A 10,857-nucleotide genomic window follows, 5' to 3' on the forward strand; every position below is an offset into this window, starting at 1 on the left:
GAGAATATATATAATGACTTCCTCCAAAATAATTTGTATTCTCTTAAACTATGTGTCATTATGAAATCTTATAATAGTTTCTGAGCTATAAACTGGATTATAAGAGTCAAATTTTAAAAGCAACATTGTACAAAAGGAGTTAATATACCATCTGGCCTTTATCTCAAATAACATTAGGATGTGTCCACATGGCTGGGGCCAAATGGCAAGCAGCCAGCACACTAAGAGGAGCCTCTCATAGTATTGTGCAAATGAAGGGATTCTCCCCTAAATGGTATTTTTACCCCACTGGAGTCAGCCTTTTATTATATAACAAGTAGAAGATTATGTGATACAAGTCTAGCTTTCCTGGCTTTCTTCAAGTCCCAGCAAAAGTCACCTCTTCAACAAGAAGCCTTTTCTAGTCCTCTTTAACCTTAGTGTCTTATTTCTGAGATCTCCAATTTATCCGGTGTATATCTTGTATGCAAGTTGTCTTCAGCACCTTATAACTTGAGCTTTTTGAGATTGGGGTCGTTTGCATTTCTTTATATGACCAGAACTTAACACAGTAGGTGCTTTATCACAAATATTAGTTGATTGATTGCAAATGACCAAGTATCTTTTGAGGAAGACAGAACAATTTAGTTATAACACTGACCGCAGCCAAAATATAGTAAAATCTTAAATATGTCAGATTTTGGGGGAATAGGATATTCTATTTAATTTAATTTTCTTATTAAAAAATGATGCTTTTCCCCCTCCACTATTTACTGGGGCAAATATAATTGATTTAACCCATTTAAGAGTATATAAATAATGGGCTATGAAAAATGAGATGTGCATAAATGCCTTTGGCTCTATCACCATTTCTGAGAAGTATTGAATCAGTATAAAACAATCGTTATAACAAAGAGGCCATGAGAACCCAAAAAACTACTCAGCCAGATAACATTTGATCTACTGGTCATACAAAAAGACAAAATCAAGGGCAAAGCTGATTTAAAATAGTTTATTTTGAACAAATTTAGAATTAGGTGATGAAGAACAAGTAACCTTTAGGCTTCAGAAAACAATGAAAAAGAGCAGAAGGAAAATAAGCCAGAAGAAAATTTGACCCATCTTGATATCAAAGACAATCAAAGTCTGTCTATTACATAGATCAATCAATAAGGTTTTCTTAAATGCAGACAGTGTCAGACATATATGACTAAAAAGTTGGTCTGCTCATGTTGTAACAAAATATAACAAACAGAAAAAATAAAAATATAGAGGAAACACTTCAATAGTTTAGATAGATCATCTATATGGACTTGATGGAAGAATATTGAAACGAATCACACAGGATGAGATGCAGAAATGGTTTTCAACCTGTTTTGGGAGAAAGAATATGTACATCAGGGAAATCATAGAGTCAGTGAAGTATTAAAAATCTTTGTTAAATGTTTCTTCTATTTCCTGAATTTGTAAGTGTAGTGTATTAAAAACATAATTGCATGATTTCCTGAACCTGTGATTAAACATGTCCCAATACCCTTGTTACTCTTCCAAATATTATAACTGTATTGTATTGAAGTTGTAGACATTTTAGAAAATTGGACTGAACGTATAGTCTTTCTGTAGTATATTTTCAAAGTGTCTTGTTTCTTTAGTAAATCTCTGGTAGTAACCTTTCTCCTAAAATTCAAATGTGAAAGGTGGGTGGGAAGAAAGAAGACAAGGAGAGAGAGAATGGGGAGTAGGATGTGAAAACAAAGAACAACAAAGCTAGAGGGAGAAAGAATGAGAGGAAAGAGAGAGAAAAAGGGGAAAGAAAGGAAGGAGAGGAAAAAAGGAGAGAAGAGAGACTATGAGAGGAAGGGGAAGGGGAAGGGGAAGGAGGAAGAAAAAGAGAGAGAGAGGAAGGGGAAAAGGGAGAGAAGGAGGAAAGGAGGGAGGAAGGGAGTAAAGAAGAGTAAAAGAAGGCAGAAAGGAAAAGACAGATAGGAAGGAGAAAGAAAGAGGTCATTGCTTAGTGTTCTTATCATCAAGGATTGAATTTCTAAGATACAAATAGAGTTTATTAACATTATGCTTTATTAGTATTAATAAGCATTCTTTACCAAAATTTTTAAATAAACAAAACTGAAAGAAAGGGAATTCTGATGAAAACTATTCAAAACTTTTAAAGAAGCAATGTGTTTCACTGGAAAATATTTGTGATTTTGAATAGGAAGAGTCATGTTCAAACCCTGGTTCTGTCACTTACTTGTCATGTGACCTTGGGCTAGTTATGTAATATCTCTGGGTCTCAGTTTCCTCATCTGCAAAATGATGCTATTATATCAAATGCCTATCAAGGTCCCTTCTGGGTTGAAATCTATGATCCTATGATCCTAAGTAAAGGGAAAATTAAAATGTATCAGGCAATCTCATATCAGACCCACAAAACTGTCATATCCATACTCAAAGACAATGGATCTTTGGACCACAAAATGCTACTATCTGAAACAACAGCTCCCATTTCATCAGGAGTTTTCTAAGGAAAACCTCTCAATGAACAGAAAATTTCTAAAGGACTTTTTTATGATTCATAGTTTCAATGACAGCTACATCAAACTCTTATTTTAAATCTGAAATCTAGCAAAATTCAGAGATTTATGCTGAACATTGATTTTTATTCAAACTGGAACCTCAAAGACAATCTCGTGGAGTGTGAACCCATATCAACTACAGCTTTCAAAGGTTTGAATGACATTCTTCAGAAGTTAGGGTTGCGTTGTAAGCAACACTCCTTTGAGAAAATACAACTCAACACTAATGGCAAAAGAGATCCTACAATCTTCTTTATCCTCCAATTTTGCACCTCACATAAACAATCTGGAAAATTTTCTGACTTGGCAAGTAATGAATTTGAACAAATGGCTGAATATGGGACCCAAGAACCAAAGCTTTATTATACAATGTAATGAATCAGCCCTAAGCACATTGAAAAGAATAGCGTGATAGAGACGATGGTAACTCATTTACGCCTGATTTTTTTTTTTTTTAAGAATGATTTAACAAAGTGACTATGTCTCTTTTTAACATCCAGGAACAAAGCCAGACATCTGAGAACAGTTAGTCAGTGTCATAACAAAAGGTTAAAAAAAATCACCAATTCTGACAAATGTAAGTAGATGTTGGATCAAAATAGAAGTGACTTCTTTAAAGGACAATGGTACATTGTTCTCTAAACCTGTCTAACAAGGCAAGGAATAAAAAATAGCACCATTTTAGGAAATGACAGGGCTGAGCTGGACAGATATCACTCAGTTACTGAAAGTTATTTGAAAATTCAGCCTCTTTAGTTACAGAAAAGTCAAGATATTGCTATTTGGAATCTTGAAATATCCAAACTGAAGCTGCTATTGCTAAATGATAAATTAACCTCAATATAACAAAGAATGTCAGACTGGTTGGATTCAATATTTCTAAATACACTTATGTGAAACATTAGGCTCTCAGTATTTTGAAAAATGTTATTGAACCAAAACAATAACACGATCACCTAAGTCCCCTTTCTTTACAATTAAAGAAAATAGAGGTATTTGATTGTTTATAATAATCAAAAAGACCAGGCATATGGAAGGACAATAGCACTCTATCTTTTGAGATACAAGCTCCATTCAACCCTGGACAATAACTTATTTGGTATAATATAGTGGAGATTTTCTTGTATACAGCTTGGACTAGATGGAATCTGAGACTTCCATGGATTCTCACAAATATGAACACTAGTGTGTCCAATTTCTGTTTCTTTTTTTTCAAATTATAATATTACCAAACAAACTAATAACTATATGAGCATTGTGATTAAATTATAAACAAAAGGCATTCATGCCTATAAGAATAAGTTAACAACCCCACCTCACTTCAAAAAGTTAAGCACTACTATTTACAGGTGACACAAAGAAATTTAACCTAATAGTCCCTATTATTGAAGAGATTAAGGCTTTTTTGGGGAGCCAAGATGTATGAAAAGATCACTAACAATCCAAGCAAAGTAAGTGTCAAATCTGTGTCACAGATAATAAGGTCTATAGAAGTTCAGCGTCGTGACAAAAATCTGCAATAAAGAGCATCTGAGGCACAAAGTTCCAAGCATAATGTATTTATTAGCAAGGCTAACAATTGCCAATAACAGAGATCAATGGACTCTTAGTAACCAGAGGCATCTTTGACATCCAGGCCAGTCTTTTTTATACATTTGAAAAAATAAGAGATGCAAAAAATCAGTTCTGTGATGAAAACTAAACTAAACCAGTAACTGGCATATATCAGAAGTATGGATGGTCTTACATTTGACCTGATTCACACCAGGGTATCTCCAAGATTTATGGCAATGAGGAAAACCCAGAGTTTGTCAACATTCTCTGGAAAGTGCTGTATTAAGCAAGCTCCTAAACCTAGACTTATCACCAAGCAGAATTTCTTATGACTATGTCAACTGATCCTCCCTCTTCCCTTCTAGGGTAACATGGATTCTGAGAAAGATAGTTTGAATCCAGACTATGGCCCATGGAAATGGAGAAGTTAAACTCTTATGTGAAACTCTTAAGTGAAACTATTTTATAATGCCAAGTCAAATTCTCTTTTTTAAATCAAATTAATTCATAAGTATTTATTCTAGTGATTAGATACAATTCCCAATCAAAATTAATAAATAATATACAATAAAGTAGAGTAATCTAACTGGGTTGGTCAAGGAAGCCTTCATAATGGATTACATTTAAAAAAAAAAAAAAAACTCAGGCTATTTCTGAAATCACTAAAATCCCAGTAAAGATCTGAAAGGCAGAATATGAACCCAACAATACCAAATAGTTATTTCTATATGTGTCCCAGTCCTTGAATGTCTAATCTTTAGACATACAAGATAATTTCCTCTCTTAATAAGACTGCCATTCCGAAGGAGCCCATCCAATTCTCTAGGTTAAAACCCTTAACTTAAAAGACCTCAAGATATTAAAAAAAACTAAGGGAGCCCATTTCATTTTGAATACAGGTATCACTGTTCAGAAGCTTTTTCTTATATCAAATCTGAATTGGCCCTTTTGAAACTTATATTTGTAGTTCGAGTTGAAATATCTCTATACACAAATTTAATAAAATATTAACATTATGTAAAGTAAAAGAGAATAATTAGCAATAGAGAGTAAAATGAAAGAAATGGATATTTAATGGAAAGAATATATTTGCTGATTCTAGAAAATATATATATATATATATTTTTTAAAAGGCTACCAGATATCTATTCATAACAAATGCTAAATACTTCTTTTAGGAAAAGAAAGCCTTATGAAAAAAATTGTATTTAGGAGATCTGACTAATCACAACACTCATTATAATGCAATAACATATGGGATAAATCTGTTTTTCATCACTCAAAATGATTTTTTTCAAAAGACTTAACAAATTAAGCCAAAATGCACTTATTTTTTTTTTTTTAGAAATTTTCAGAATAAAACTGTAAAACTGTCAATTGCAGTTAAATTAAAATACAATAATTTAAGCTGAATGGAATTGTATGTTCTAGACAAATTTATCAGTGTATGAAAAAATTCCAAGTACTCTATTATAAATCAATGAAATATTAAATCATACATCTCAATAATTTGAATAGAGAAATAATCTAAATGTGACTGAATGATGAATTATGGTCTCAAGGATTTATCCTCTGCTGAATGGAAGAATGTGTTGATAGTAATGTTATCAAATAGGTACAAATTCTGCCCAGTAACCCTTCATTTTTTTAAACCCTTTAAACCCTTCATTTGATTTTTTAAAGATTATTTAAGTAATAAGTCTAAGTAAGCAACTCTTTCAAAATATGAGGTTAATTAAAAATATCCAATAGTAAATTAAGACTATCAAGAAAACACCTCATTTTATCAAAGTATATCTCAAATAATCTGTTGCTGCATTGAAGACTATGGGAAAAAATAAAGTACTAAAGTTTAAATTCTTATCTTCCAGTCCATTTTTTTATATGACAACTAATGACTTTCCAGTAGCTTCTGTCCCTCTCCAAGTTCACGTTAAGAGTCCTTCCAAAGAAGGAACTAGCCAAAATACAGAAACACTAACAACTTCTTCCATCACCCAACCATCATACCTCTAATGGCCTTGATCTTATTTCCAAAAAATATTGTCTGGAGAAAGAGTGTTATTAACTTTTTTTCTATTTTTTAAACTCTTGAAAGTTTCCACATCTATTGATTTCCAGGTATTAGTCATATTTCTTTGGAGATTTTTTTTTTTTAACAAAGGAGAAATAGATATATTCTACTCCAGAATATCTGCAGATCTAAATCCAATATCTGTGAGTCTCCAACTTCTGCTTCATATGTCTATTTTTTCCCCTATGTCCAGTCTCAGCAAACTTACAAATTCAACAATGCAAAACTTGGCTGTCTTCTAAGATCAACAAGGAGACTGCCCTTTGTCAAAAATTATTCTGTACTTTTCTGCAGCCCCAGTAGCACTTTTCACAGTCGGGATTATTCTCCACATTGTTGCATACAGTCAAAGTCACTCAAGAATTCCTACGGTCCCAGAAGCACTAAAAATACATAACAGCCTCCTTACAATAATGGCTGTGAATCACAGCATTCCTCGGCTGACATAAGTAGTTAAAATAGTTGGGGGAAAAAAGTTAAATAAAAGTTTTTCAAAAGTTCAAGTAAAAAAAATGAAAAGGGGTTGAAAAGGACTCCCCTACCGTCTAACAATATTAAAGTCTGTCTCAAATTTACAAACGTCCTCAGCAACATCAAATGCCGCAGCTTCAAACACACGCGCCAGCTTCAAGCCCGGCAGCTTCAAATGCCGCAGCTTCAAACACACGCGGCAGCTTCAAACGCGCCAGCTTCAAACAGCCTTGTGGCAGCCATCTTGTACACGCTCAAAAGAGCACAACCCCAGGAACCTTAGGCAGCCACCTTCTCCGAGAGGCTACACAGAGCCTTTGTTGGGGGGAAAAATGGAAGGAGAGAGAGAAAAAAAGGAATTTGCAGACATCAAATTAGCCCATAGAGGGAGCTCGTATAGGCCCATAATTTCACAGTAATTGGAATCTCCTCTAATTTAAAATATGTGTGTCATTTGTTAGAGAAAGACTCAAGAGGTCAAAGAGTGCATGTCTTCCTTCATACCAATCTCTGTCTACCCATAAAATGTAATTCCACTTATACCCCCTTGACCGTGGGTTTTGTTACCTCAACAAAAAGAAGAAGATTCTTGGCTACATGTTCTCCAAATCTAGCCCAGCAATTAAAGTGATTCTTCTGTGTGCACCGTTAGGGTGAATCCACCTGAATAAAAAACCATAATAAGAATGAAGTTCCAACAATTAGAATTGTCATGGCAATGCCCTAAATCTCCTATTCACTGAGAGCGGTTTAGAAAGCGATGTACTCTCTTTCCAACTTGACTAGAGATACTCTTGTGGCTGTCCATGTCTCTCCTTGTCTAGTGTCCTTAAACTAGGAATGCTGAAATGTGCCTCCTAAGAGAGGATAATAATTGAAAACAAAACAATATAATGTCATAGGGCTTTTTCAATGAAACACTAGGGAAACCAAATTCCACATTCTTTCAGAAATGCCACAAAGAAATGTGCCTCACAATAAAAGGAGAATCTAAATGTGCAGTAGAGAGTGGAAAACTATTCTTTGCTCTTGCAGAACATATTTTGGGAAGAAAAACAACAATTTAATTGATCTGATTCCAAATATTTAGATTCATTAAAATGATACAAGCCTGAAGTGGTTACTGAGAACATTTAATCTGAAAAGAAAGGTTATTTCTCTCTTAAAGTAAACCTGAATGCTGAATACAGGGAACCAAATGTGTAGGGTTTAATCAGTAACTTATCATGTTCAGATTTCCTTAGATTTAGAATAAATATTAGGTCCTACCCAAAAAAAAGTCCATTTTTTTTCTAATTCATTTTTTGGAGTATTTGTCTGTTAGAACTGCCTTTCTGAAACACAATTACTCCCCAACTTGATATTGGGGATAATTACTTTTATCATAGCTCATAATTTTTAAATATGTTGTAAAATTTGAGGATTTAAACAATCTCAGAGTATGACAGATGCCATTTTAAGCATGGCAATCATTTTTTAATATTGGGGACTATTTTTCTGAGAAAATATTTCCTTGAAAATGCCAGAACAGAGCTCCATTTCAGAACCATATTTGTCATGCCTAGCTTCTAGACAAACTCTGCCAGTAAAAAGTGTCTGCTTTATCTGATTCTGCTGCCTCCCAAACCCTTATCCTTTTTTGTAACTTCTGTTCTTGCCGTCTTTGAAAGGGCACACATTTCAAATTTCATTTGCAATTCACCAAATGAGAGGCTTTTTATCAGATGTTCAAGTCCCTCATCTCCTTATTTCATGCCAGTCCCAAGTAAGAAATGTTGAGAACATTCTAAACATGATTTGTCATTGAATGGTGAACCATATAATCTTAGAAAGTCAATGGAATTATGCTATAGTAAGACCAATGTTAACTGGTTTTAGGCTACTAAGAGTGGGGGAAAAATAAAAACATAGATTATCATATGCTTCAGTGGATGAGAAACCATTTGAAACAGACTCTTTGAGGTTATATTCATCAAAATAACCACATTATGTGTACATTGTTAAATTCTCCTCCAGTCAGTTATTGAATTTATCTTGTTGGGATATTGTGACTTTTCTACGCCTTTCATGGAACTGTGTGGATTTGTCATCTCTATATCTACAAAATACCTAATGCCTAGAACCCAGAATTAGGAAACATTAGAAGAAAGAACAAAGAAGAAGCTTCTTTGTAAATTTTCAGGCTGTGTGGTAGAATACAGCCAACAGCAATTGATGGATTAGTTTTAATTACTAACAACCGCAGATAGATATGAATGAAGGTACAGGCACACAAATGCTGTGCACATACATTTACAGCCTTCACAGAAAGAAACAAAAATGACCAAGTTTTATTATAATAAATAGGGTTCTATCAATGAGGTAAAATGAGACAAAGGTTGATTATTATCTCTCCTTATTGCAATTTATTCCATCACGAGATACATTGTGTGTTTGACTACCTCTTATTTAGTAATGAATTGTAATGTTAACTTTTACATATGCCAAATATAGATTATTAATTATGAGGAAAGTGGAAAAAAGGTTAGTAAAAGATATATGGAAAGATAGTCTTCCCCTCAAGGTTAAAATGTTTTGATAAAACAGAATAATGAAATGGTACATCAGCTTAAGAAAAAAAAAAAAAGATTTCCAAGTTTCAATGAAGATGAAAGATGAGGTTATCATGAACACCTCCACTTCTTCAGTATTTCAATAGATCCATGCTCTCATTCATGAACTCTACTGTGGGGTAGACAGATAGCCACACATCTATATTTTCTTTTCCAATGCTCCTTGTATAAATTCTCAATAAAAGAGCTATTCAATGCATTGTAATTCTTTCTTGTAGTATTTTGTGCCTAACAATGTAGCACTTAGGTTGTTATTTGGAATCAAATAATACTGTGCATAGTATTCTGAATCTTTATATTATCAACATGAGGAAGAACTTCTGAAGCTGGTTTTTTTTGTTGTTGTTGTTGTTGTCATTTCAGTCATGTTTGACTCTCTGTGACCCCATTTGGGGTCTTCTTGGAAAAGATATTGAAGTGGTTTGCCATTTCCTTCTCTACTTCATTCTACAAGTTAGGAAACTGAAGCAAGCAAGATTAAGTGACTTGGCCAAGTTCACATAGTAAGATGTGAGGCCAGACTTGAATTCATGAAGATGAGTCTTCTTGACCTCAGGTCTGACACTCTATTCACTCTGAACCTAGCTTTCCCTCATCTGATATAACTAACAACATATAGGCAATCCTGCCATGACAATGGAAATCACCTTCAGAATTTTTCCTATTTTATGCCTTATTCTCCTAGAAGAAGAAGGAGAAGAAAGAGGATAAAAAGGAGGAAGAGAAGAAGGAAAAGGAGGAGAAGAAGAAATAGAAAAAAGAGGAGGAGGAGAAGGAGAAGAAGGAGGAGAAGGAGGAAAAGGAAAAGGAGGAGAAGAAAGAAGAGGAGAAAAATATTAAACAAAGTTATCTTAATGGTGCCTCCACAAAAATCTTACTTTGATGTCTCACTTGAATATGGAAGTGATTCTTATTTCTTGAAGGTTTTACCACTAGAACAAAAAATCTGGCAAATTCAACTATTCTGGAAAGGCTTCCAAGTATCACTCCAGCAACAAATTGTCTATTTGCCAAGACCTAGCCTAGCTAAGTAATTAAGGCTAAGTAATTATATTGTGAGCTGACCACAGAAACCCATGAACAAAGTAAAAAAAAAAAAAAAATGACAAAATGCTGGATGAGCCATTCTGTTTTTGCATTGATGTGTAATATAGTGAAAAGGGAGTGTCACAGAACTTTTAAACTTGTAATGAACATTAATCTTACCTTGGGAACTTTAAATATGATACCCTCTTCCAACAATCAGAAAGTGTATATTCCAGGAGTAAAATTGAATTTTCTCATTCTTCATATTGACAATCTTGATTAAATGGGAAGATAAAATGAAGTTATAGCTAAATCACAGTATGGTTCCCTTCTACTCTCCAGTCTTAAACCTTACTCTTCTCCCCATGTACTATGATACTGAGTTCCTTGCTATTCATCATACAAGACACTCCATCTTCTTACTCTATGCATTTTCACAGACTGACATCTCCATGCCTTCAATGGTCTCCTTCCTCATATCTCTTTCCTGGCTCCCTTGGCTTTCTTCAAATCTAAGCTAAAATCCTACTTTGCATAAGAAGCTTTTCCTAGTTCCTTTAAACACTAA

General features: G+C 33.9%; 1 long non-coding RNA gene across 1 annotated transcript; it reads right to left on the reverse strand.

Annotated features, from left to right (window-relative positions):
- Window positions 1-974: 974 nt before the first annotated feature.
- LOC116421371 lies at window positions 975-10,564 on the reverse strand. Its single transcript, XR_004231711.1, has 3 exons — window positions 10,470-10,564; window positions 7,219-7,314; window positions 975-1,350 (listed from the first exon to the last, which is right to left on the reverse strand). It is a non-coding gene; the product is annotated as an uncharacterized LOC116421371 (long non-coding RNA).
- Between the last annotated feature and the right edge of the window lie 293 nt (window positions 10,565-10,857).

The sequence above is a fragment of the Sarcophilus harrisii genome, chromosome 2 (assembly GCF_902635505.1).
Source record: "Sarcophilus harrisii chromosome 2, mSarHar1.11, whole genome shotgun sequence".
NCBI classification, from domain to species: Eukaryota; Metazoa; Chordata; class Mammalia; order Dasyuromorphia; family Dasyuridae; genus Sarcophilus; species Sarcophilus harrisii.